Source organism: Pseudophryne corroboree, chromosome 2 (genome assembly GCF_028390025.1).
Source record: "Pseudophryne corroboree isolate aPseCor3 chromosome 2, aPseCor3.hap2, whole genome shotgun sequence".
NCBI classification, from domain to species: domain Eukaryota; kingdom Metazoa; phylum Chordata; class Amphibia; order Anura; family Myobatrachidae; genus Pseudophryne; species Pseudophryne corroboree.
In genome coordinates, this window is record NC_086445.1 from 229150198 (window position 1) to 229175146 (window position 24949).

General features: G+C 44.2%; 1 protein-coding gene across 4 annotated transcripts in view; it reads right to left on the reverse strand.

Moving 5' to 3' along the window:
- LRP1 (LDL receptor related protein 1) overlaps positions 1–24949 on the reverse strand; it is a 486645-nt gene that overhangs the window by 409740 nt on the left and 51956 nt on the right. For 2 of the 4 annotated variants that reach the window (XM_063952428.1, XM_063952429.1), the window contains exon 1: positions 9970–10232. The exons of the other annotated variants lie outside the window; for them this stretch is intronic. The gene's annotated coding sequence lies outside the window, so the exon portion shown is untranslated. Of the gene's footprint in view, positions 1–9969; positions 10233–24949 lie in introns of those variants that run through there. 4 annotated transcript variants of the gene reach the window in all.

A 24949-nucleotide genomic window follows, 5' to 3' on the forward strand; every position in this document is an offset into this window, starting at 1 on the left:
GTTCGGAGAGACTCCATCTTGAATTTCTTTAGGTAGAAATTTAGGGATTTCAGGTTTAGGATTGGTCTGACCGAGCCATCCGGCTTCGGGACCACAAACAGGCTCGAATAAAAACCTTCTCCCTGTTGTGACTGGGGAACCCTGACGATAACTTGATTTTGACACAACTTTTGTATTGCTTCGCAAACTACCTCCCTGTCCGGAAGAGAAGCTGGTAAGGCCGATTTGAAAAAACGACGAGGGGGAACGTCTTGAAACTCCAGCTTGTACCCTTGGGATACTATTTGTAAAACCCATGGGTCTAGGTCCGAACGAACCCAAAACTGACTAAAGAGTTTGAGACGTGCCCCCACCGGTGCGGACTCCCGCATAGGAGCCCCAGCGTCATGCGGTGGAATTGGCAGACGCTTGGGAGGACTTCTGCTCCTGGGAACCTGACAAGGCTGGTGATCGTTCACCTCTTCCCCTTCCTCTAGTAGCAAGGAAGGAAGAACCTCGGCCCTTTCTGTATTTATTGGGCCGAAAGGACTGCATCTGATAGTGATCCGTTTTCTTTTGTTGTGGAGGAACATAAGGCAAAAAGGATGACTTACCCGCGGTAGCTGTAGATAGCAAATCATCAAGGCCGTCACCAAATCAGGCCTTACCTTTATATGGTAGAGACTCCATACTTTTCTTGGAATCAGCATCAGCATTCCATTGGTGAATCCACAACGCTCGTCTAGCTGAGACTGCCATGGCATTGGCCTTTGATCCCAAGAGACCAATATCTCTCGCAGCTTCCTTAAGGTATGCTGCAGCGTCCTTGATATAACCCAACGTTAAGAGTATGCTATCCATATCTAGGGTATCAATTTCAGAAGACAAGTTGTCTGCCCACTTTTCGATAGCACTACGTACCCACGCAGACGCAATGAAAGGTCTGAGTAGCATACCTGTGGTCGCATAAATGGACTTTAACGTAGTTTCTTGTTTACGATCTGCAGGATCCTTAAGGGCCACCGTGACAGGCGACGGGAGAGCCACCTTTTTAGACAAACATGACAGGGCCTTGTCCACAGTGGGGGGTGACTCCCACTTTTCCCTATCCGCCGAGGGAAATGGATAAGCTACCGTAATTCTTTTGGGAATCTGAAAGTTTTTGTCAGGACCTTCCCAGACTTTTTCAAATAGCGTGTTCAGTTCATGAGAGGGAGGAAACGTCACCTCAGGTTTCCTTTCCTTATACATACAGACCCTTTTATCAGGGACAGCCGGGTCCTCAGTGATATGTAGTACCTCTCTAACCGCCACAATCATGTACTGAATGCTCTTTGCCAATTTTGGATCTAATCTGGAATCGCTATAGTCGACACTGGAATCAGAGTCCGTGTCGGTATCCGTGTCTGCCAAGTGGGCCAGCGTACGTTTCTGCGACCCTGAGGGGACCTGAATTTGCAATAACATATCTTCTACAGATATCTTCCATGCCTGGGTCTGAGACTCAGACTTATCTAACCTCTTACTAATAAGAGCCACATTAGCATTCAAGGAGTTCAACACATTCACCCAATCCGGCGTCGGCGTTGCCGACAGGATCACCCCCACAGCCGTTTGTGTCCCTAATACAGCCTCCTCCTGGGAAGAGCCTTCAGCCTCAGACATGTCGACACATGTGCACCCAACACCCACAGACACACCGGGCATATAGGGGACAGACCCACAGTAAAGTCTGTCAGAGAGACACAGAGGGGATTTGCCAGCTCACAACCCAGCGCTAAATCAATGGGTCTGAAATCACCAAGAATTTGCCTCAGACCTAAAGCACTTTTACAATCACATATATATTGCACCAATTGACATGCCTCCCTCCCCGTTTTGTACCCCTGGTACTTGTCAGTGTGAGGAGGACCAGCGTCTCTGCAGCCTGCGGAGAGGAAATGGCGTCGTGAGCTGTGAGGAAGAAGCTCCGCCCCCTTAATGGCGCGCTTCTGTCCCGCTTTTTCTGATATTTATACTGGCGGGGGTTAGGACAATGCCGTGGCACTAATGTCCCCTCTTGCCAGTGGAATAATGAAGACGATTTTAGCTGCCCCCCCCCCCCCCTTCCCTGCACCCTGTAGTGCTGTGTGTGGAAGCTTGGCGCGCAGCGTCTGCCTGCTGCGTGGTACCTCAGAAAATGCCGTCAGTGAAGCTGAAGTCTTCTTTTCTTTGGTTACTCACCTGTCTTCTGGCTCTGAAAGGGGGTGACGGCCGGCTGCGGGAGTGAGCATCTAGGCGTACCCAGTGATCAGCACCCTCAGGAGCTAATGGTGTCCTGTAGCCAGAAGCAGAGCCCTTGAACTTACTGGAAGTGGGTCATACTTCTCTCCCATAAGTCCCACGAAGCAGGGAGACTGTTGCCAGCAGCCTCCCTGAACATAAAAAACCTAATGTAACCCCCTTTTTCTGTATGCAGCGGATACTATCCCTGCAGAATGCTAAGACTATATATGCCTCCACCCAAGCTATAATAATTCTATGGGGCTTGCTTGGGAAAGCCCCCTAGCTACCAATGTAGTACTGTGTTTTCCTTTAGGGTTATACTTTTTCTCAATGGGTCACTTCCCATACACTGGTGTTTGTTTTCAGGAAACTACAGCAATCCCAGGGAATAAAGGTCCACCATCCGGTAAGTATAGGCAACATTTAATAGCAAATATTATGTAAATAACAGTCTTAATGTCATACCAATCACCTCTAGCCCTTAGTACCCACCTATACATAGTACCTTGCATGCAATTTCACACAAATTACCTTGGTACCGGAAAAAAACAAAAACATATTTACCAATATAGAATGTACATGTACTTTAACCTTGAATACCCGGGTATTTCAGTATTTGGTTTAACTGTAGTAGGTAAGTTGTTGGGCACTCAAGTTTTGCATTGGTTGTAATCCTCCGCTAATAGTGAAATCCTTGTTCAATGCTCTCATGGGATGTGAGATGACATCTGGATAGCCTCCAAGTACCTGACACTTATTAAACCTGCTGTGGTGAGGTGCTCCAAATAGGGATTGTCTTCTAGCGTAAACTGTCACTCTGTAAGCATTAGATGGTGTTGAAGTCCTTACGTTACTCTCTGGTGTGTCTGCAGGATTTGTGTGCTTCAACAGACTCCATGCACACCCATACTAGTAAAGTCTTGGCTTTTATATGTCCTGTGCAGATAGAACAGGCACTCCCCTCTCTATCCTGCATGTATTTCTAGTCTGTACACTGGTAATACAGGGTCTCTGCTCACCTGTCCTGATAGAACTACCTGTTGATCAGTTAGCCTCCAGTTTATTAGGGTAGGTGCGGATACCTATCACCTCTCCTGAGTCAAAATTGCAGGCAGTTCCCCACGTACAGTTCAACTAATGTGGGACATGATACATTAAGTATTTATGCGGTCTCATTATGGTACTTTTCACAGAGCCGTAGCTACTCTTTTTACATACTATCCATCCTTATATAACAGTGGCAGAATTTGCTGTAATGGCTGTCTCAGTTAATAATATATCACTTTGTAATACTGTGAAGCTTAAGGGGTATAACTCTGGCGCACTCCCCCGGCCCCCAGGGCAGTCGGTTATCACTCTTGTAGTACTGAGTAGGCAGATGCAAAACAGAGTTCAGCCATACTGGGCTAAGGGGACTGGTTACGATCCCTTTACTGACACAGTCTCTAGTCACCTCTCTCAGGCAGGGCAACCCAGATTATTAGTACAGGTTGAGTATCCCATATCCATATATTCCGAAAATAAGATTTTACTTACCGATAAATCTATTTCTCGTAGTCCGTAGTGGATGCTGGGGACTCCGTCAGGACCAAGGGGATATAGCGGCTCCGCAGGAGACAGGGCACAATAATAAAAGCTTTAGGATCAGGTGGTGTGCACTGGCTCCTCCCCCTATGACCCTCCTCCAAGCCTCAGTTAGGATACTGTGCCCGGACGAGCGTGCATAATAAGGAAGGATATTGAATCCCGGGTAAGACTCATACCAGCCACACCAATCACACCGTACAACCTGTGATCTGAACCCAGTTAACAGTATGATAACAACGAAGGAGCCTCTGAAAAGATGGCTCACAACAAGAATAACCCGATTTTTGTAACAATAACTATGTACAAGTATTGCAGACAATCCGCACTTGGGATGGGCGCCCAGCATCCACTACGGACTACGAGAAATAGATTTATCGGTAAGTAAAATCTTATTTTCTCTGACGTCCTAGTGGATGCTGGGGACTCCGTCAGGACCATGGGGATTATACCAAAGCTCCCAAACGGGCGGGAGAGTGCGGATGACCCTGCAGCACCGAATGAGAGAACTCCATGTCCTCCTCAGCCAGGGTATCAAATTTGTAGAATTTAGCAAACGTGTTTTCCCCTGACCAAGTAACTGCTCGGCAAAGTTGTAAAGCCGAGACCCCTCGAGCAGTCGCCCAAGATGAGCCCCCTTCCTTTTGGAATGGGCTTTTACCGATTTTGGCTGTGGCAGGCCTGCCACAGAATGTGTAAACTGAATTGTATTACAAATCCAGCGAGCAATCGTCTGCTTAGAAGCAGGAGCACCCATCTTGTTGGGTGCATACAGGCTAAACAGCGAGTCAGATTTTCTGACTCCAGCCTTCCTGGAAACATATTTTTCAGGGCCCTGACAACGTCAAGTAACTTGGAGTCCTCCAAGTCCCTAGTACCCGCAGGTACCACAATAGGTTGGTTCATGTGAAAAACAGAAAACACCTTAAGGAGAAATTGAGGACGAGTCCTCAATTCTGCCCTGTCAGAATGAAAAATTAAGTAAGGGCTTTATATATGATAAAGCCGCCAATTCTGACACACGCCTGGCTGAAGCCAGGGCTAATAGCATCGTCACCTTCCATGTGAGATATTTTAAGTCCACAGTGGTGAGTGGTTCAAACCAATGTGACTTTAGGAAACTCAAAACAACATTGAGATCCCAAGGTGCCACTGGGGCACAAAAGGAGGCTGTATATGCAGTACCCCTTTTACAAACATCTGAACGTCAGGCACTAAAGCCAGTTCTTTCTGGAAGAAATTCGACAGGGCCGAAATTTGAACCTTAATGGACCCTAATTTTAGGCCCATAGACAGTCCTGTTTTCAGGAAATGTAGGAAACGACCCAGTTGGAATTCCTCTGTAGGGGCCTTCTTGGCCTCACACCACGCAACATATCTTCGCCAAATGCGGTGAAAATGTTTTGCGGTTACATCCTTCCTGTCTTCGACCAGGGTAGGGATGACTTCATCTGGAATGCCCTTTCAGGATCCGGCGTTCAACCGCCATGCCGTCAAACGCGGCCGCGGTAAGTCTTGGAACAGACAAGGCCCCTGCTGGAGCAGGTCCTTTCTTAAAGGTAGAGGCCACGGGTCTTCCGTGAACATCTCTTGAAGTTTCGGGTACCAAGTCCTTCTTGGCCAATCCGGAACCACGAGTATCATTCTTACTCATCTCCCTCTTATGATTCTCAGTACTTTTTGTATGAGAGGCATAGGAGGGAACACATACTCTGACTGGTACATCCACAGTGTTACCAGAGCGTCCACCGCTATTGCCTGAGGGTCCCTTGACCTGGCGCAATATCTAGTTTTTTGTTCAGGCGGGACGCCATCATGTCCACCTTTGGTTTTTCACAACGGTTTACAATCATGTGGAAGACTTCCCGATGAAGTCCCCACTCTCCCGGGTGGAGGTCATGCCTGCTGAGGAAGTCTGCTTCCCAGTTTTCCACTCCCGGAATGAACACTGCTGAGAGTGTTATCACATGATTTTTCGCCCAGCGAAGAATCCTTGCAGTTTCTGCCATTTCCCTCCTGCTTCTTGTGCCGCCCTGTCTGTTTACGTGGGCGACTGCCGTGATGTTGTCCCACTGGATCAATACCGGCTGACCTTGAAGCAGAGGTCTTGCTAAGCTTAGAGCATTGTAAATTGCCCTTAGCTCCAGTATATTTATGTGGAGAGAAGTCTCCAGACTCGATCACACTCTCTGGAAATTTTTTCCTTGTGTGACTGCTCCCCAGCCACTCAGGCTGGCATCCGTGGTCACCAGGACCCAGTCCTGAATGCCGAATCTGCGGCCCTTTCATAGATGAGCACTCTGCAGCCACCGCAGAAGAAACACCCTTGTCCTTGGAGACAGGGTTATCCGCTGATGCATCTGAAGATGCGATCCGGACCATTTTTCCAGCAGATCCCACGTAAAGGTTCTTGCGTGAAATCTACCGAATGGGATCGCTTTGTAAGAAACCACCATTTTTCACAGGATCCTTGTGCAATGATGCACTGATACTTTTCCTGGTTTTAGGAGGTTCCTGACTAGCTCGGATAACTCCCTGGCTTTCTTCTCCGGGAGAAAACATCCTTTTCTGGACTGTGTCCAGAATCATCCCTAGGAACAGTAGACGTGTCGTCGGAAAAAACTGCGATTTTGGAATATTTAGAATCCACTCGTGCTGTCGTAGAACTACTTAAGATAGTGCTACTCCGACCTCCAACTGTTCTCTGGACCTTGCCCTTATCAGGAAAGCGTCCATATTTCTTTTAAGAAGAATCATCATTTCGGCCATTACCTTGGTAAAGACCCGGGGTGCCGTGGACAATCCAAACGGCAGCGTCTGAACTGATAGTGACAGTTCTGTACCACGAACCTGAGGTACCCTTGGTGAGAAGGGCAAATTTGGACATGTAGGTAAGCGTCCCTGATATCCAGTGACACCATATCGTCCCCTTCTTCCTGGTTCGCTATCACTGCTCTGAGTGACTCCATCTTGATTTGAACGCTTGTATGTAAGTGTTCAAATATTTCAGATCTCACCTAGCCGTCTGGCTTCAGTACCACAATATAGTGTGGAATAATACCCCTTCCCTTGTTGTAGAAGGGGTACTTTGATTATCACTTGCTGGGAATACAGCCTGTGAATTGTTCCCAATACTGCCTCCCTGTCGGAGGGAGACGTTGGTAAAGCAGACTTCAGGAACTTGTGAGGGGGAGACGTCTCGAATTTCCAATGTACACCTGGGATACTACGTGTAGGATCCAGGAGTCCACTTGTGAGTGAGCCCACTGCGTGCTGAAACTCTTGAGATGACCCCCTACCGCACCTGAGTCCGCTTGTACGGCCCCAGCGTCATGCTGCGGACTTGGCAGAAGCTGTGGAGGGCTTCTGTTCCTGGGAATGGGCTGCCTGCTGCAGTCTTCTTCCCTTTCCTCTACCCCTGGGCAGATATGACTGGCCCTTTTGCCCGCCTGCCCTTATGGGGACGAAAGGACTGAGACTGAAAAGACTGTGTCCTTTTCTGCTGAGATGTGACTTGGGGTAACAAAAGGTGGATTTTTCAGCTGTTGCCATGGCCACCAGGTCCGATGGACCGCCCCTTTATACGGCAATACTTCCATGTGCCGTCTGGAATCTGCATCACCTGACCACTGTCGTCTGGCAGATATGGACATCACATTTACTCTTGATGCCAGAATGCAAATATCCCTCTGCGCATCTCGCATATATAGAAATGCATCCTTAAAATGCTCTATAGTCAATAAAATCTTGTCCCTGTCAAGGGTATCAATATTTTCAGTCAGGAAATCCGACCAAGCCCCCTCAGCGCTGCACATCCAGGCTGAGGCGATTGCTGGTCGTAGTATAACACCAGTATATGTGTATATACTTTTAGGATATTTTTCAGCTTCCTATCAGCTGGCTCCTTGAGGGCTGCCGTATCTGGAGACGGTAACGCCACTTGTTTTTATAAGCGTGTGAGCGCCTTATTCACCCTAAGGTGTGTTTCCCAACTCGCCCTAACTTCTGGCGGGAAAGGGTATACCGCCAATAATTTTCTATCGGAGGAAACCCACGTATCATCACACACTTCATTTAATTTATCTGATTCAGGAAAAACTACAAGTAGTTTATTCACACCCTACATAATACCCTTATTTGTGGTACTTGTAGTATCAGAAATATGTAACACCTCCTTCATTGCCCTTAACATGAAACGTGTGGCCCTAAAGGAAAATACGTTTGTTTCCTCACCGTCGACACTGGAGTCAGTGTCCGTGTCTGTGTCTGTGTCGACCGACTGAGGTAAATGGGCGTTTTTACAAGCCCCTGACGGTGTCTGAGACGCCTGGACAGGTACTAATTTGTTTGCCGGCCGTCTCATGTCGTCAACCGACCTTGCAGCGTGTTGACATTATCACGTAATTCCTAAATAAGCCATCCATTCCAGTGTCGACTCCCTAGAGAGTGACATCACCAATACAGGCAATTTGCTCCGCCTCCTCACCAACATCGTCCTCCTACATGTCGACACACACGTACCGACACACAGCACACACACAGGGAATGCTCTGACAGAGGACAGGACCCCACTAGCCCTTTGGGGAGACAGAGGGAGAGTTTGCCAGCACACACCAAAAACGCTATAATTATACAGGGACAACCCCTTATACAAGTGTTTTCCCTTATAGCATTTTTATATATGTAATCATATCGCCAAATAAGTGCCCCCCCTCTCTGTTTTAACCCTGTTTCTGTAGTGCAGTGCAGGGGAGAGCCTGGGAGCCTTCCTCACAGCAGAGCTGAGCAGGAAAATGGCGCCGTGTGCTGAGGAGAATAGGCCCCGCCCCCTTTTCGGCGGGCACTTCTCCCGGAGTTTGTGAGATCTGGCAGGGGTTAAATACATCCATATAGCCTCAAGGGCTATATGTGATGTATTTTAGCCATAAAAAAGGTATTATACATTGCTGCCCAGGGCGCCCCCCCCCAGCGCCCTGCACCCTCAGTGACAGTTGGTGACTGTTGGTGAAGTGTGCTGACAACAATGGCGCACAGCTGCAGTGCTGTGCGCTACCTTATGAAGACTGAAAGTCTTCTGCCGCCTGTTTCTGGACCTCTTCAACTTCGGCATCTGTAAGGGGGGTCGGCGGCACGGCTCCGGGACGAACCCCAGGGTGAGACCTGTGTTCCGACTCCCTCTGGAGCTAATGGTGTCCAGTAGCCTAAGAAGCAAATCCATCCTGCACGCAGGTGAGTTTTCTTCTCTCCCCTAAGTCCCTCGTAGCAGTGAGCCTGTTGCCAGCAGGACTCACTGAAAATAAAAAACCTAACTTAAACTTTTATTCTAAGCAGCTCAGGAGAGCCACCTAGATTGCACCCTTCTCGTCGGGCACAAAAATCTAACTGAGGCTTGGAGGAGGGTCATAGGGGGAGGAGCCAGTGCACACCACCTGATCCTAAAGCTTTTATTATTGTGCCCTGTCTCCTGCGGAGCCGCTATATCCCCTTGGTCCTGACGGAGTCCCCAGCATCCACTAGGACGTCAGAGAAATACGGAATATTCCGAAATACGGACTTTTTTGAGTGAGAGTGAGATAGTGAAACCTTTATTTTTTGATGGCTCAATGTACACAAACTTTGTTTAATACACAAAGTTATTAAAAATATTGTATTAAATGACCTTTAGGCTGTGTGTATAAGGTGTATATGAAACATAAATGAATTGTGTGAATGTAGACACACTTTGTTTAATGCACAAAGTTATAAAAAATATCGTCTATAATGACCTTCAGGCTGTGTGTATAAGGTGTATATGTAACATAAATGCATTCTGTGCTTATATTTAGGTCCCATCTCCATGATATCTCTTTATGGTATGCAATTATTCCAAAATACGGAAAAATCCGATATCCAAAATACCTCTTGTCCCAAGCATTTTGGATAAGGGATACTCAACCTGTAGCTGAATGGGGTTAACTCAAGCAGGGGACTCTGTGAGCTAAAGGCAGTACTAGTCTCTTCTGCGCCACCCACTGCTGGGCTTACAGGCTGGGACACTCCTCCCTCAGGCCGTTCCTATTATCTCCTCACAGCCACCTTTGGATCCCGAAAGCAGTGCTGCACACCAGCTCCAGCCAGACGCTGACATCGGTAATCACTTACCCCGATCCCTGCAGTATCACTGCATAGCGCTGCCTCTCTCCTGTCACCAGCCCTCACTCACTCCTCGCTGCCTGTCACCTGCTTGCCTCCGGAGGACCCCGGGTTGGTTCACCAACCTCCGTCACCACACCACTGCCACCTCCGACCAGTGGCGATCAATCCGGTCCCGTAGGCACTGGCACCAGACACCTTCACTCCCCCAGTCTCTGTGCCTTGCCTCACTCCAGCTGCTGCCGCACCAACTGCTCCCGCCAACTGCTGCCTTCCTCCCTGCTCGCAGGGGCCCCTCACTCCTCTCTCTTGGTCCTTACAGACCTTTCTCCCCGGGTCCACCAATCATATCAGCGGGCATCCCCTCACGCTAGGCATGCTTAGGCACCACCAACTACAAGTACACTTCATGTCATTTAATATATTATATACATTATATACAATACCTAATTAATAAAACAATCAATCTCTATTGTACATATAAACTATTAACGGGATTACACTAACAAAAAAGTATTTTTCAAAGAAACTCAGTAGAGCTCCCTGTAGTGCGTACAGTCTCACTGGGCACAATTCTAAAAACTGGAGTCTGGAGGAGGGGCATAGAGGGAGGAGCCAGTTCACACCCTTTCAAAGTCTTAAAGTGCCCATGTCTCCTGCAGATCCTGTCTATACCCCATGGTTCTATAATGACCCCAGCATCCTCTAGGACGTATGAGAAATACAAAGAATATGTTAGAAATATCTTTGTATAATTCTAATCATTTTTATAGTCCAAACTGTGGAGTAAAAAGTATATGGCAGGTGAGGCAGTGCCTCCCCAGCCTACCTTATCTGTACATCGCTGATCAAAACTCAACAAATTTACAGGAGCATATACTGCTGCTCCTGTGTATAACGCCCACATGTATATACTACTGCTCCTGTGTATAACGCCCACATGTATATACTACTGCTCCTGTGTATAACGCCCACATGTATATACTACTGCTCCTGTGTATAACGCCCACATGTATATACTACTGCTCCTGTGTATAACGCCCACATGTATATACTGCTGCTCCTGTGTATAACGCCCACATGTATATACTGCTGCTCCTGTGTATAATGCCCACATGTATATACTACTGCTCCTGTGTATAACGCCCACATGTATATACAACTGCTCCTGTGTATAACGCCCACATGTATATACTACTGCTCCTGTGTATAACGCCCACATGTATATACTGCTGCTCCTGTGTATAATGCCCACATGTATATACTGCTGCTCCTGTGTATAACGCCCACATGTATATACTACTGCTCCTGTGTATAATGCCCACATGTATATACTACTGCTCCTGTGTATAATGCCCACATGTATATACTGCTGCTCCTGTGTATAATGCCCAAATGTATATACTACTGCTCCTGTGTATAATGCCCACATGTATATACTACTGCTCCTGTGTATAATGCCCACATGTATATACCGCTGCTCCTTTGTATAATGCCCAAATGTATATACTACTGCTCCTGTGTATAATGCCCACATGTATATACTACTGCTCCTGTGTATAATGCCCACATGTATATACTGCTGCTCCTGTGTATAATGCCCAAATGTATATACTACTGCTCCTGTGTATAATGCCCACATGTATATACTACTGCTCCTGTGTATAATGCCCACATGTATATACTGCTGCTCCTGTGTATAATGCCCAAATGTATATACTACTGCTCCTGTGTATAATGCCCACATGTATATACTACTGCTCCTGTGTATAATGCCCACATGCACCCTTTGGCTCATAAATTGTGTGTAAATCTGGCTCTGGTACTAGAAATAAATACTTCTCTAGTTACATTGATGACCCTTCAAAAAAGTTGCAATATATATCTATCTATTTTCTGAAGCTTGAATACTAATAGTGATTAGCTGTAAACTATTAATCAAATACCAAAAATTAACTGCATAATCAAATAAAAAATAAAAAAAAAGCAAGCTTATCACACCATATTTCATCTCTCTTAAGTCAGATACAGAAAGAACAATAATATCCCAGCAGGTTTTATTCCCTGCATCGGATATAGGTAGTGATTACTAGTGAAATATTTAAGCTGCTTGAAAGAGGAATGGGATAGAATGCTGACTGTTCCCAACTTAAACACAGAACAGCAGTGAAATGTCAGGCTAACACAAACCTATCTATATTAATGGTGTCATATGATCAGTGAGTAAGAGGTAGACAGAAGCCAGTCACAAAAATACACTTTGCATGACACTAAAATCAAGTTGCATGTCGGTGGTGATCCTGGTATCTAATCTTGTTCTGAGAAAAGTAATCGATTATATTATGGAACATATTGAAGATGGGTCATATGACACAAGTGGGACGGAACCATTTACAGAGTCCATAGGAAATGTAGACTAATCAGATACACATAAGAAATGGGAAATGGTGATCATGAACTTTGGCAGGTGACCGCTTACAACAAGCTCATGTTATGCATTCCAAAGAAGCATGCGCCAATATACTGTATTGTCATTTGGATTGGGAGTAGACTACTCATGCAAACATCGAATGCATTAAAAAAAAAGAAAAAGAATAGTAATAATAATAGTAGTAAGAGTAATAATAATAGTAATAATAATAATAATAATAATAATAATAATAATAATAGTAATAGTAATAATAATAACCAGATATCTGAATACATACAATACAATGCCTATAAAATTAGACTATGATTGTTCATTGGGTCTTTAGAGAATGTTTGTAATATAGAACTAGGTCTTTAGAGAATGTTTGTAATATAGAACTAGGTTATGAGCACTGACAATACCCAGTGCACACATATTCACAGAAAATGTGCATAAATGATTGATAGATCCAGAACAAGACCTCCGCCATAGCCGGGATAGAATAGAAGCTGGGCTTGCACACCCCCTGCACATGATTGCTCCTCTGTACTTGCTAGCAGGAGATGCTGGGCAGACGTGACCAAAATTATATTACTTTGTTTAACATTTTGGTCACACGCTCCGTGCTTCAAGTCCATTTGTGCTGGCCAGAGTAATAGGAGACGCTCAACAAAGCACAACGAAGCAACAAGGCTCTTCTTCAGGAGAGGCTCAACATCAAATACAAAAGAGTGGATTTAAGGAATGGATATGACAATTTGGCAAAGCCTCTAAAATTCATAGACCCCCTGCCTTGATGGAAAAGGTCTCTATTGACCTACTAAATATACAGAAAAGGAGCAATTTTTTTCGCTAATAAAAGCAAAGTCGTCTTGCTGACAATAAGCAGAGAAAGCAGTCATCCTGTAACGCGTAAGATCATAAAAGATGCTCTCAGAGTGAAAAGGGGGGGGTCATCAGAAGAACAAGTAAAAATGATAATTACGTAAAGTGACAGTCCCTTAACAAAAAAAAAAAATTGCAGGCTTATCACTAGTATTGCTATAAAGAGAACAAACCTAATGAGAGAGGCATATTTTATTATTCTGTATTAATTATATACCCACTGAATGCATTGTAAATGCCATACACAACTGCAGGGCCCTCTTATTTCCAGAAATCTATATGTTACTACATGTAGCACTGCTTTATAACACGAAGGGTGACAATTATCAGCAAATCCTTTGTGATGGGAAACTGAACAAGTGCATGTTCTCATTGTCTGATTTGAAGAAAACATTGTCCCTGATGGGGATGAACAGGTTCCACTTAACTGGTAAATTGTTTTCAAAAAACCACTCAGAAATTGTCAAGTTGAGTGTATAAGGGGAAGAACATTTATTTACACTTATCCAAGACGATTTTTATAATAAAAATATATTATTATAAGAAACATTCCAAAAAAGGGCGCTCACTTCTTATCAATCTAAACAAATGTAAACAAAACCACAATGCTACCTCTTTTTGTTTTTCTTTTTCTTTCTTGATAGCAATCTAAACAAATGTAATAGTCACTACCCAGCATAAAACAGTTTGTGGCTTATAATTCCATAATATCTTGCACAAAGGTGGTCATTCCGAGTTGTTCGCTCGCTAGCTGCTTTTAGCAGCATTGCACACGCTAGGTCGCCACCCTCTGGGAGTGTATCTTAGCTTAGCAGAATAGCGAACGAAAGATTAGCAGAACTGCTACTAAATAATTCTTTGCAATTTCTGAGTAGCTCCAGACCTACTCACAGATTGCGATCAGCTCAGTCCGTTTAGTTTCTGGTTTGACGTCACAAACACGCCCTGCGTTCGGCCAGCCACTCCCCCGTTTCTCCAGACACTCACACGTTTTTCCCTGAAACGCCTGCATTTTTTAGCACACTCCCGGAAAACGCTCAGTTACCACCCAGAAACGCCCCTTTCCTGTCAAATCATTCACCGATCAGCAGTGCGACTGAAAAGCGCCGCAGGATCCACAGCAAATCTACTAAGTTTTTAGTTAAATAACTAAGCGCATGCGCAATTAGCAACAAATCGCAGCATAGCGAAAATCAGCAACGAGCGAACAACTCGGAATGACCCCCAATGTCCTTAACAGCATATAATTATCAAATACTGGTCCCTAATGATGTTGGTCTGTTGACTTCGGTCCCCTGATGGGCCATTAAAAGACCTCTTACTGATACAATCACCACCTCACAGCATGGACACCACACTCATGTGTATATATTTATTTATTCATTCAATTATATTTGTAAAATTTCGATTTTCAAACATTGGAACATCAGATCATCACCATCGGAATATCATAAACCATTGTGACTTATCTGAGTAGCCACCAGGTACACACTGTGGGGCATTAAATATTTTCCAGGCAGCTGTGCAAACCTCAGCTGGGGGGATGGGGGGGGGGGGGGGGTCCGACTGCTGTGCTGGCTAATCAGCAGTATGGCAGACACTGGGGGAGGGCGCAGGGAGGCAGAGGGGCCAGGAGGTCCCTCTGTGAGTGGTGGTCCCACTGGCCCCACCACTCAAGGCGACATCATTATGTCACATGTGCAGAGGTGGGGCTGGCATAAGACAGATCATAATCACCCTCCTTTGGTACTCATCTCACATCTGCATGTTTTTTACCTTTACCGATTATCATACATTCCATCACAGAACCCTTACAAAATGAGTCAAATCACAAACACAAATTATATGTACACTTCTTTATATATATCTTCCCATCTAAATAATAAGCATTGCATAACAAATTTAAGAGGCAGCTATAATAGATACAAGAAAAAAGGAACACACAGATAAGCCTTCATACAGCATTGCTGCAGTTGCGCCGAACAGTCCCCTCTTTGCGCCAGATCCCATGAGATACTGCTAGCGTTGGATGAATTTTTTGGGCGATTCTTTCGCTGAAACTGTGTCTAAGTTGCAACGCAATGCAACTAGGACACGCCAGGAGACTTGAATATCCATGTGCCAATGTGTCTCTTAATCTGCACACAAAGTGCTACGTGCTTCACATACATACTCAATCACACACAGATGTATAAGTGTTGCATATCAAATGAAATCAGGCACCTGGTGTGTCCTAGTCACATCACATTGTGATTAAGTCACATTTTCTGGAAAAAAAAAAAGGGGAAGATGCCAGACATTAGCAGAGTTGCACAGGACCTGTGTGGCGTATGGAGGCTAGATGTATGAGGACACATCTGTAGCATTAGTGTTTCCTGTGAGAGGAGCATGCAGTTCTACTCATATCAAAATGGCTTATTGGAGGTTATGTACTGGAGAGGAGAATGGAGAGACCATGATATAGGACAGATTTATTTAATTTTTTTTAAAGGTTTTCATAATATCTGAACACTGAGAAACAAGCACGGGTATTGCCATACTGTTATTACATTTCTCATATTACCAATTTTAGTATTTTACCAATAACCAGTTTCTAAACAATGAAAAAAGTGGTTATAAAAAGAAGGATATATGGGGAAAAAAGTTAATTATTGCAGATGCTTCCAAACCGCTAAAACCATCTTCTACAGCTGCCCTTCTTAACCACTGTATTCAATTTTTAAAATAAGATTATTAAGAATAATAAATTGCCTAAACTGTGTCGGTGCACATGCATACTTATGTTACTGCAAAGATGCTCTTCTTTGTAGGTTTATCAATAGTTAGTCACAATCCCATAAACGGAGTAAAGCACAGCAAAGGAACCATGATTTATAGCAAAAACAACAAGCAGCAGATACAGACACAAACTATACAATGTATTATTTTAATCTACATTTAGGGGGGAATTCAGTTGGCCGCAAGGTTTAGTGAGGTATTCAATTAAAAAAAAATGGTTGCAGAGTTTTCAGCTCTGAAAACCCTACGGGGAGTGGGTGGGGGGGGGGGGGGACTCATCTCTCCAGTGGTCTCCCATCTTCTCACTGAGGAGTAGGGGAGACTTGAAAGGGTCAGTGCTGCTCGGAGACTCCAGGACTTCTGGAATTTAGTGCTTTCCAATTCCCAGGTGCGACCCAGCATTGCGATCTGAAAGTGGTGCGGGAGACTACTTAGGCTAATTGGAAACTTCCAAGAAAAAAAAAGAAAAAGGAGAGCTCTATAGAAATCACTGCATCTCATTTTCTGTCCTGTAATTGAATAGCAAAACCACACGTCTGCGGGGAAAAAACTGAATTGCCCCAATAAAGAAATGTGTCAGCTGAAATAAATAAAAAGGGCGTCGATATAGTGACAAGTATACTGTATGTTCAAGGTGGTGGTGGTGGTGGTTGGTACTGTAATAGAAAGTCATCACACTGCATATTTACAAAGGTCTTTGGACAACAAACACTATGTAATAAGAAGAGGAAAGAGTGTTGTGGTTCTTTCTATCCATGACAGCAAAAGGAAACTGTAAGAACATTCACTGACCCAGGAATCGGCCCGATTTTAAAAACAGATGTTTTATGGAAAGAAAAGCAACAAGAGAATATATTCAAAACACATTCCACATTTTTTTTTTATTGTTGTTTCTACAAATGGATCTATTCCAAATATGAATAATACGGAAAGGCTAGGAAAAACAAGCTTGTTTTCCACACACAAAAAAAAAAAGTTCTCAAAAAGAAAAAGAATCCTTTAAAAAAAAATGTTAAAAAAAATATTACAATTTATTTTCCAGTGAGATTATAAAATGTGAGAACCACAGAAGACACAGGTCAGCCCCACAGCACAGCTGTCATTAGCCATTTGGAAACTAGGAACATCAGCCAACAGATCCAATCAGATCAAAAATACTAAGATACTACTAGAGCTTACAAACTTTATCTTGCAGATGTTTTCCAAATCAGTTTACATTCTCGGTTGACACGTATGTGGGAGTTCAATATTGACATTTAAAGCCACTATAAACATGCATTCTTTGTGCACAAACAGGTCATGCTTTGAAAAAAAGCCAGAATAAGAGACAAAATAATAAGAAGCATTATCCAAATTTGTTTGACACACTTTCACTTTCAAGAGCAGCAAACCATAGTGTGGGGTGGAGCAGAGTATGGTTATAGAAGGTAAAAAGAAAACATTTCCATAGCAAGCAGATTCTTGCCTTAAAACATAAAACAATGGAACTTCACTTCTGCTCTAGCATGAAAACTGCCCACAAATGCAGACGTCATAGGGCGGATTATAGATACATGATGCATTTTACATAAGCTGGCTGCAAGCAGACAGGGTTTAATTAATGAGCAGGAGGCAATATTTATACATCAGCTGGCTCTCGTTCCACCTAGCACCTTCTGTGCAGGAGAACATAACATCTCACTCCTAAGAACAAAAAGCCTTTAACATACCATAACGATGGATGCTGCCCAGTGGGATAGCCACAACGCTGTCATTGTGTATGAAACTAGCTTGTTCTGGGTCAGCAGGGGAGAAGCAACATGTACAAGTAAGAATCACAGCATCAATGCAGCCGCAGGAGTTTAAGTTTATTCATATTTTCGTGTATAGATTGAGAGATTTACGAATCTAAAAAGGTGTGTACACACGGTGAGATCCTTGCTATGCCCGATTTTGACTATTCGACTTCCCTTGAACTCCCCCAGAGCCCAGATAGCACAGATTGTACAGATTTTGACTATCTGTGTTTGAGATTTTGTCTATTTACGATTTTGACCAAGTGCCAATTTTGACTATACTTTGTACTAGATTGTGCAGGCAAGTCAATCTTGACTATCTAGTGTACGGTCTATCTAGCCTTATGATACCGACCCCACGGGAGCGTGCATTGGGATCGAATCGTTATCGCAAGCTAACACCTTGAGATATGAACTAACTTTTCATAAGATTTTGACTATATAGTCAGAATATTACCGATTTATCTCACTATGTGTACACACCTTGAGCCATGTAGGTTCCCACAGGAGGACTTTAATTTCATAACTAGACTGTATTGCAGATACGATTATGCTCGGCTTTAATCTCTGGGGCAACATTAGAAATGGCAATAGTTAAGCGAAGGCCGTGTAAAGCATTTACACCCAAAATACCAACTGTGCTAATACTGCACAATCCAGTCTGTGTCAATATATGGACCATGTTTAACAAACAAAAGACAAACCCCCTATGGGCAAGGAAAAAAGTTTAGTATGTGGACTTAAAACCAGTACACGTTTAAAGGCGAATAAACAAGCAAATTTAAAAACAACATAGGTTACAGCCAGAACAAAGCACACGGTTGAGCATTGGAAGTGCATTAATTAACAGGTGTTAAACATCCCAAGCCTCAAAGGGTACTGTGTACTTACTTACTCTCCATCTCTAGCGGATGACAGCAATTGCTGTAAACACCTGTCTCCTGAATAAGTGTTTCTCAAACTCGGTCCTCAGGGGCCCAAACAGTTCATGTTTTCCAGGTCATCTTTGAAAAGTGACAGTTGGTAATACACCTGTGCCCATCTAGGTGGTCTGGAAGATGTACACGGTTAAGCTAGGTACACACTTGACTAGTCCAATCCTTGACAGATCAGTCTCCTGACTGGCTGGCTTATCTGATATTGGACAAGTGTGCTCCCTCCGCCGACTGACCATACACCCAATCCTGGTCACCAGTCAGGTCTCCAGGTTTTAAAACATGCTTAAAAACCAGGACACCCGACCGCCAACTAATAGGCAAGTGTGTATGCTGTTGACACCGGAGCTGGCGACTGTTCTCCAATCCCACCACCTCTGCGCACTGTCAGAGTGGAGGCGGTGTGGGATACCGAGGGATCCCGGCACAGTCCACCTATTTTCCTGGACCTGGCGGTGGCGATAAGTCATGGTGGAGGGTCTGGATCCATTAGTGCAGAGTTGACTAGCAGGTGTACTGTAATGGTATTTCCCATTTTTTTGATTCAAGATTATTGTTGCTGCAAGCCGTGTCATCACTCTGTCCCCTTTTGCTAGCTAATATTAGCCAGCACGGGGCAGGGGCAGGCAGTCCAATGGCAGAGGAGGAGCTGACAGCAGCTCTTGAAGATAAACGCCAGAATCCCTGGGGGATGTGGAGGCCATGCAAAATAGCTTACAAGCACACCGGGGCAGGCCTGCTGGGACCTGCAGGCCACCTGTAAAGAACATTATTAACATATGTGCTGGTTGGTGCTCAGGAGTGGGGACCCCATTTTATTTTTTGGTGTCCCCATTTTCTGAGGAATTCCAGCCCTGGGCTGTCCGGTTTTGAAGGCTGGTTAATGTGATGGCAAGGGGACTCAAAACAGAGTGTCCCACCTGCTACGGGATTATCACCCCTGCTGGTTCCGCAGGTTATTGGGAAATCGGGGGAACCCCACACCATTTTTATTCATAATTTTCACCAGATCAGGCAAAGTTCCAGAGCTGGTTACTGGGTTCTCTAAACAGTCTGATCTACCAAGAATTGTACAAGTTCCGAGGACCAGAAGGGAGAAACATGTCCTAAATTTTTTATCTTTCTTTCACTCTGAATCCTTCTTTCAACTATTTTTGTAATTTGTTTTTATTGTTTAGTAGTTAAAAAAAAAATCTATATTAATGCAAAAAAGTAAATTAAATCTCCATCAGCTCTCAAAGAGTCATGCAAAATAAGGCAATACAATGCTAGTAGCAAAACATATTGGGATGGAAAACCATAAGTTACAAATTTATCAGAAACATGCGTCCAGAGAATAAAGATAAAACCTAAAAATGATCATGTGTGAAGTGACGCAAATTATATTAGAAAAAAGGAATAAAATACAAATACAGCACAAATGTTTAAAAAGAAACAGGAGTGGTGGGGGAGGTAAGAAGAGAGAGGAGAAAAAAAATTAGGAGGCATGAACAATCACATAATACAGGCCTGTCCAACTTGTGGCTCTCCAGCTGCTGTGAAACTACACATCCCAGCATGCCCTGCCACAGTTTAAGCATTACCTAATAGCAAAATAAAGATAGTGCATGCTGGGTCTTGTAGTTTCACAACCACTGGAGCGCCACAGGGATAATTAAAAAAAAGATAAACCCGTTTTCTCTAGAACTTTAAGACTCCCTTTTCAAAGTCTGGAAGAGTAACTCTTCACTCCTAATAGGGTAGCTGCAGAAGCAGCCATTTAACAGTGGACAGCATGGGAGAGGTTTTGTTGTCCAATGAAGAAAATGGCTTTTTTTTAGCCACCGTGACCACAGTTATCAGAAGTGAGATGATATCTTTCTTATGAGGGTCTAGCTCCCAATGATTAAACTTTGGAGCATAGCATTGGAGGGGGATCCATAGATAAATGGAAGGAAAACATGGAATTGATAAACTGAAGAACTTTGGGGGTAATTCAGATCTGATCGCAGCAGCAAATTTGTTAGCTAATGGGCAAAACCATGTGCTCTGCTGGTGTGGCAGATATAACGTGCAGAGAGAGTCAGATTTGGGTGGGTTATTTTGTTTCTGCGCATGGTAAATACTGGCTGCTTTATTTTTACACTGCAATTTAGATTACAGTTTGAACACACCCCACCCAAATCTAACTCTCTCTGCACATGTTATATCTGCCCCCCTGCAGTGCACATGGTTTTGCCCATTAGCTAACAAATCTGCCGCTGCAATCAGATCTGAATTAGGTTCTTTACCCCAAAATCTGCAAATTTTACCACATTCCCAGAAATTATGCATCAGCGTGGCTGTAGACATATTACATTTAGGGCAATGTCTCTGTTCCCCATGAACCATGCTACGCTGTTGGGCTTGCAAAATCTTTCTACTAATTTTTATGAAGCCTTCAGCAGTCTCAAAATCCGTTTAATAAATTCCATTCCTAAAAATACTGGGCCATCTTCTAGCCTTCAAATGTCTAGTTCTCCCCTTCTTTCTCAATTCTGACCTTTACCGTCTCTTATTCCCAAAGCTACCACAAAATGTAACCTTGAGACAACTGAGCTTATTTCCTTCGCCCCTCATCATCACCCTCTTATGCCCTGATCAAGCAGTTCCCCTCTACAACAGTACCCTTACTTCTGCTCCTGACTCTGCTGTTTTAGCGGTCACTACTCACCTTCACAAGTCCACGCCACATCCCTGGAATTCCAATTGCCCCAGTCACCAGCAAGAGTGTTCTTCAACCATGTGGACTTTCTCCATTTAAGATATGTGCTCTCCACTTACTATGCTGCCATTTTCCTCTGAAGTAGTTTATTTCAAAATCGTTATCTCCTTCTCAGTCCTCCAACCCCTGCTGTCTCTTTGCTACATTATGCTCCTTCCTCTGCACACCCCTTTTTCCCTTGACTTTGCCACCCATTTTATATTCAAAATTCAATACATACATCAGGATATCACCTCCCACCAGGCCCACCTCACCCCAAAAAGCCTCTTCCACTCTCCATCTTTTCCCTCAATCCTGTTTGCCTATCTGACTAACTTCCTTTTCCCCAGTTTCTGGAGATTAAATAATGGCCCTAATTCGATCATCCTCCCCATTGGACTCTATCCCCTGCCATCTACTCTGCTCCCTCTCTCCCACTACCTGTTCCTATTTTACCCACATCTTCAACCTCTCTCTCTTATGAAGCGCCATTCTCACTGAACTCAAGCATGCCCATTCTTTGGGGGGAGGGGGGGGGGGGAAACCAGCCTGACCTATCACTACCATTCCCTTTGCAGTCAAACTCCTGCTTACCACCTTTCTTTCCTGCTTGTTTCACTTCAATCTTGCTTTTGTCCTCTCCATGCTGCAGTACCTGCCATAGCTAAAGTCTTTTAACTCTTTAGATTGATGTGTGTACATTTACTTAATGGTTATTTTTAATTGCAAACCGTTATGAAGTATGAATATATATTTATAACTAAATTGGTCTTTATAAAAATAAAAGTTTGTTAACTTGAAATGTTTTATCTTTTCAATAAAATATATATTTAAAAAAAATCTAATTATATATCTCTAAAAACTAAATATTCATCCCTGAAGAAATAATTACCTTCTTGTTGACAATTCCAGGGGCCATTACACTCTGCCACTATTGACACTTTGGATAACCCTCTTCTACTGCAAATCTTTCACTGTCTTGGGGTGCATGACACTGCTCTCTCCTGGCTGTCCTCCTACCTATCTGAACTCTCCTTCTCAGTCTGTTCTCAAGACTCCACTTCCAGTTGACAATCCCCAAGGTTTGGTTCTGGGTCCCCTTCTCTTTAGAAATTCTCCTTAATAGACCACATCAGCTCTTTCGGCCTCAAATGTCTCTTATTCTGATGACACTCAGATCTAGCTTTCCTACCTTAAACGCTCAACCTCTCTCCTCACACATCTCCCACAGTCTCTCTGCAATTTCCTACTGGATGTCCCAGCGCTTTCTTAAACTTAAAATGCTTAAAGCTGGGTACACACTGGCAGATATATCGTCCGTTCGAGCGAATGGGCAATATATCACAAGACCATTGGTGGGTGTATACCTCCGATATGTCTGTGAACATCAGATGTGCAGTATAGTCGATGCCCGACATATCTACAGATATATCGGTGCATCTGGCTGTGTGTACACTTGCTGCATGGCCCGCCAGTGACTGCCATCTTAACTGGGCGGGCACATTTAAATGCCCACCCAGTTGTGACATCAGGCATAACACATCGGGGGGACTACTGGTAAGTGTGTATGCACTTACCAATCGTTAGATAGATTGGCTAGGTGTGTACCCAGCTTAAGACAGAGCTGTTCATTTTCCCACCATCTCACCCTCCTCAACTTCACTATCCATTGACAACATCACAAACTCTTCTATCAAACAAGTCTGCTGTCTTCGGAGTTATCACTGACTCCTTCCTCTCCCTCAAACACCACACCTCTCCCAATCTTGCCACTTACCACTTGAAATATTTCCAGTATCAGAACCTCTAACTATGGAGACAACAAAGACCCTCGTCAACTCACTGATCAGCTCTTGACTGGACTATCATAGCCTATCAGGCCTCCCCAATTCCAATCTCTCTCCACTCTAATCTGTCCTCAATGTTGCTGTAAAGCTCATCTTCCTCTGTAATACCCCTTTTAGACCTAAATCCAGAGTCTGAGCTTGGTAATTGAACATAGTTTCAAGCAGCGTCACGGCTGCTCAAAACCCATTTACACAACAACGTTGGACACAAGCTATTCTCAGGTCATCACTGTTTATACTGCACATGGGTTTGCCCTGCAAAACTGTGTGAGTCATAAAAGTGGACTCTAAAGGCTCATAAAGAGAACTCATAAAAAGTGAGCACCAATGAGCTCCTTTTAACTTACCCCGGGTCTAATAACCCGGGAACCCCTCTCACATAGCATATCCAAATCGGTCCCAGAAAAAACCAGGGTCGAGGACCTGAGACACAACCCTGGTTGACCCTTTCACACCAAGACATGACTTGGGTTTACCTGGAAACATATCAGGTCAAGCCCTGTCCACCAAGCCCTACACCATCTCCCCATTCAGGACCCATTCCAAACTCCTCACATTAACCTACTGACTGCAGCTCACTTCATACACCCACCCACTTTGCTCTGCCAACAACTGCCTCTCTTCCCAGCCGATTACCTCCTTTCACTCCCACTTCCAAGACTTCGCCCGAGCTGCTCTCTACCATTAAAACTCTCTACTTCTTCCTATAAGAGTCAACAACTTTCTAAAAAAAATTAAAAAAAATTATCTTCAGACTGGCCCTCAAAACCCACTTTACTAAAGCTTTTCTGCGCTCATCCGAAACTCTCTCTTTATGTGCCTCACTGTCCGTCTCCCCTCAACTACTGTATAGGCTGTAAGCTCTAATAAGCGGGAACCTCTTCCCTTTTATGTTTTTGTTTCCCTGACCCATACCATAATCTCCACCCAATTAACAGCAGCAGAAACAGACCTTTGAGCTCACCAGACTCTGCTTTTGTGGGTATTATGACTGCATATGCTACAATGTTTTTATAGCATGTGACCTACATTTTACAACGTTTTGTACTGTGCAGTTAGTCTTTATGTTCATACTGTTTTCTGTCTACATACTTTGTAAGGTGCTGCGGACCCCTTGTGGCACCATATTAAAAAAGGATAACAAAACACACATTTCTTCATTTAACACTGCAATTAAACCTTAAAGTCATTAATTCTCCTCACATAATTCTCCAGTCTCAAATAATTTAAAATCGAGGGTATGTATGTATCTGTCCTCATTATCCCTATAGATTGTAAGCTTCCTACCTCTATTGGGCTCTACAGACATGGCGATATGACGCCGAGTTGCCCGACCGCCGATACGGCATACGGGCGACCCGGTGGCGGGGGGGCAGTGACGGGAGGAGTGAAGTTTCTTCACTCCCCTCGTCACCCGGCCCCATACAAGTGCAGGCAAATATGGACGAGATCGTCCATATTGGCCTGCATGCACAGCCGACGGGGCACCAGCGATGAACGAGCGCGGGGCCGCGCATCATTCATCGCTGGTGCCTCCACACTGAAAGATATGAACGGTATCTCGACAAGTGTGTAGGGCCTATTTGTCTGTCTGTTATTTCCCAGTTTTGTTGTTGTTCCATTTGTAAAGCACAACG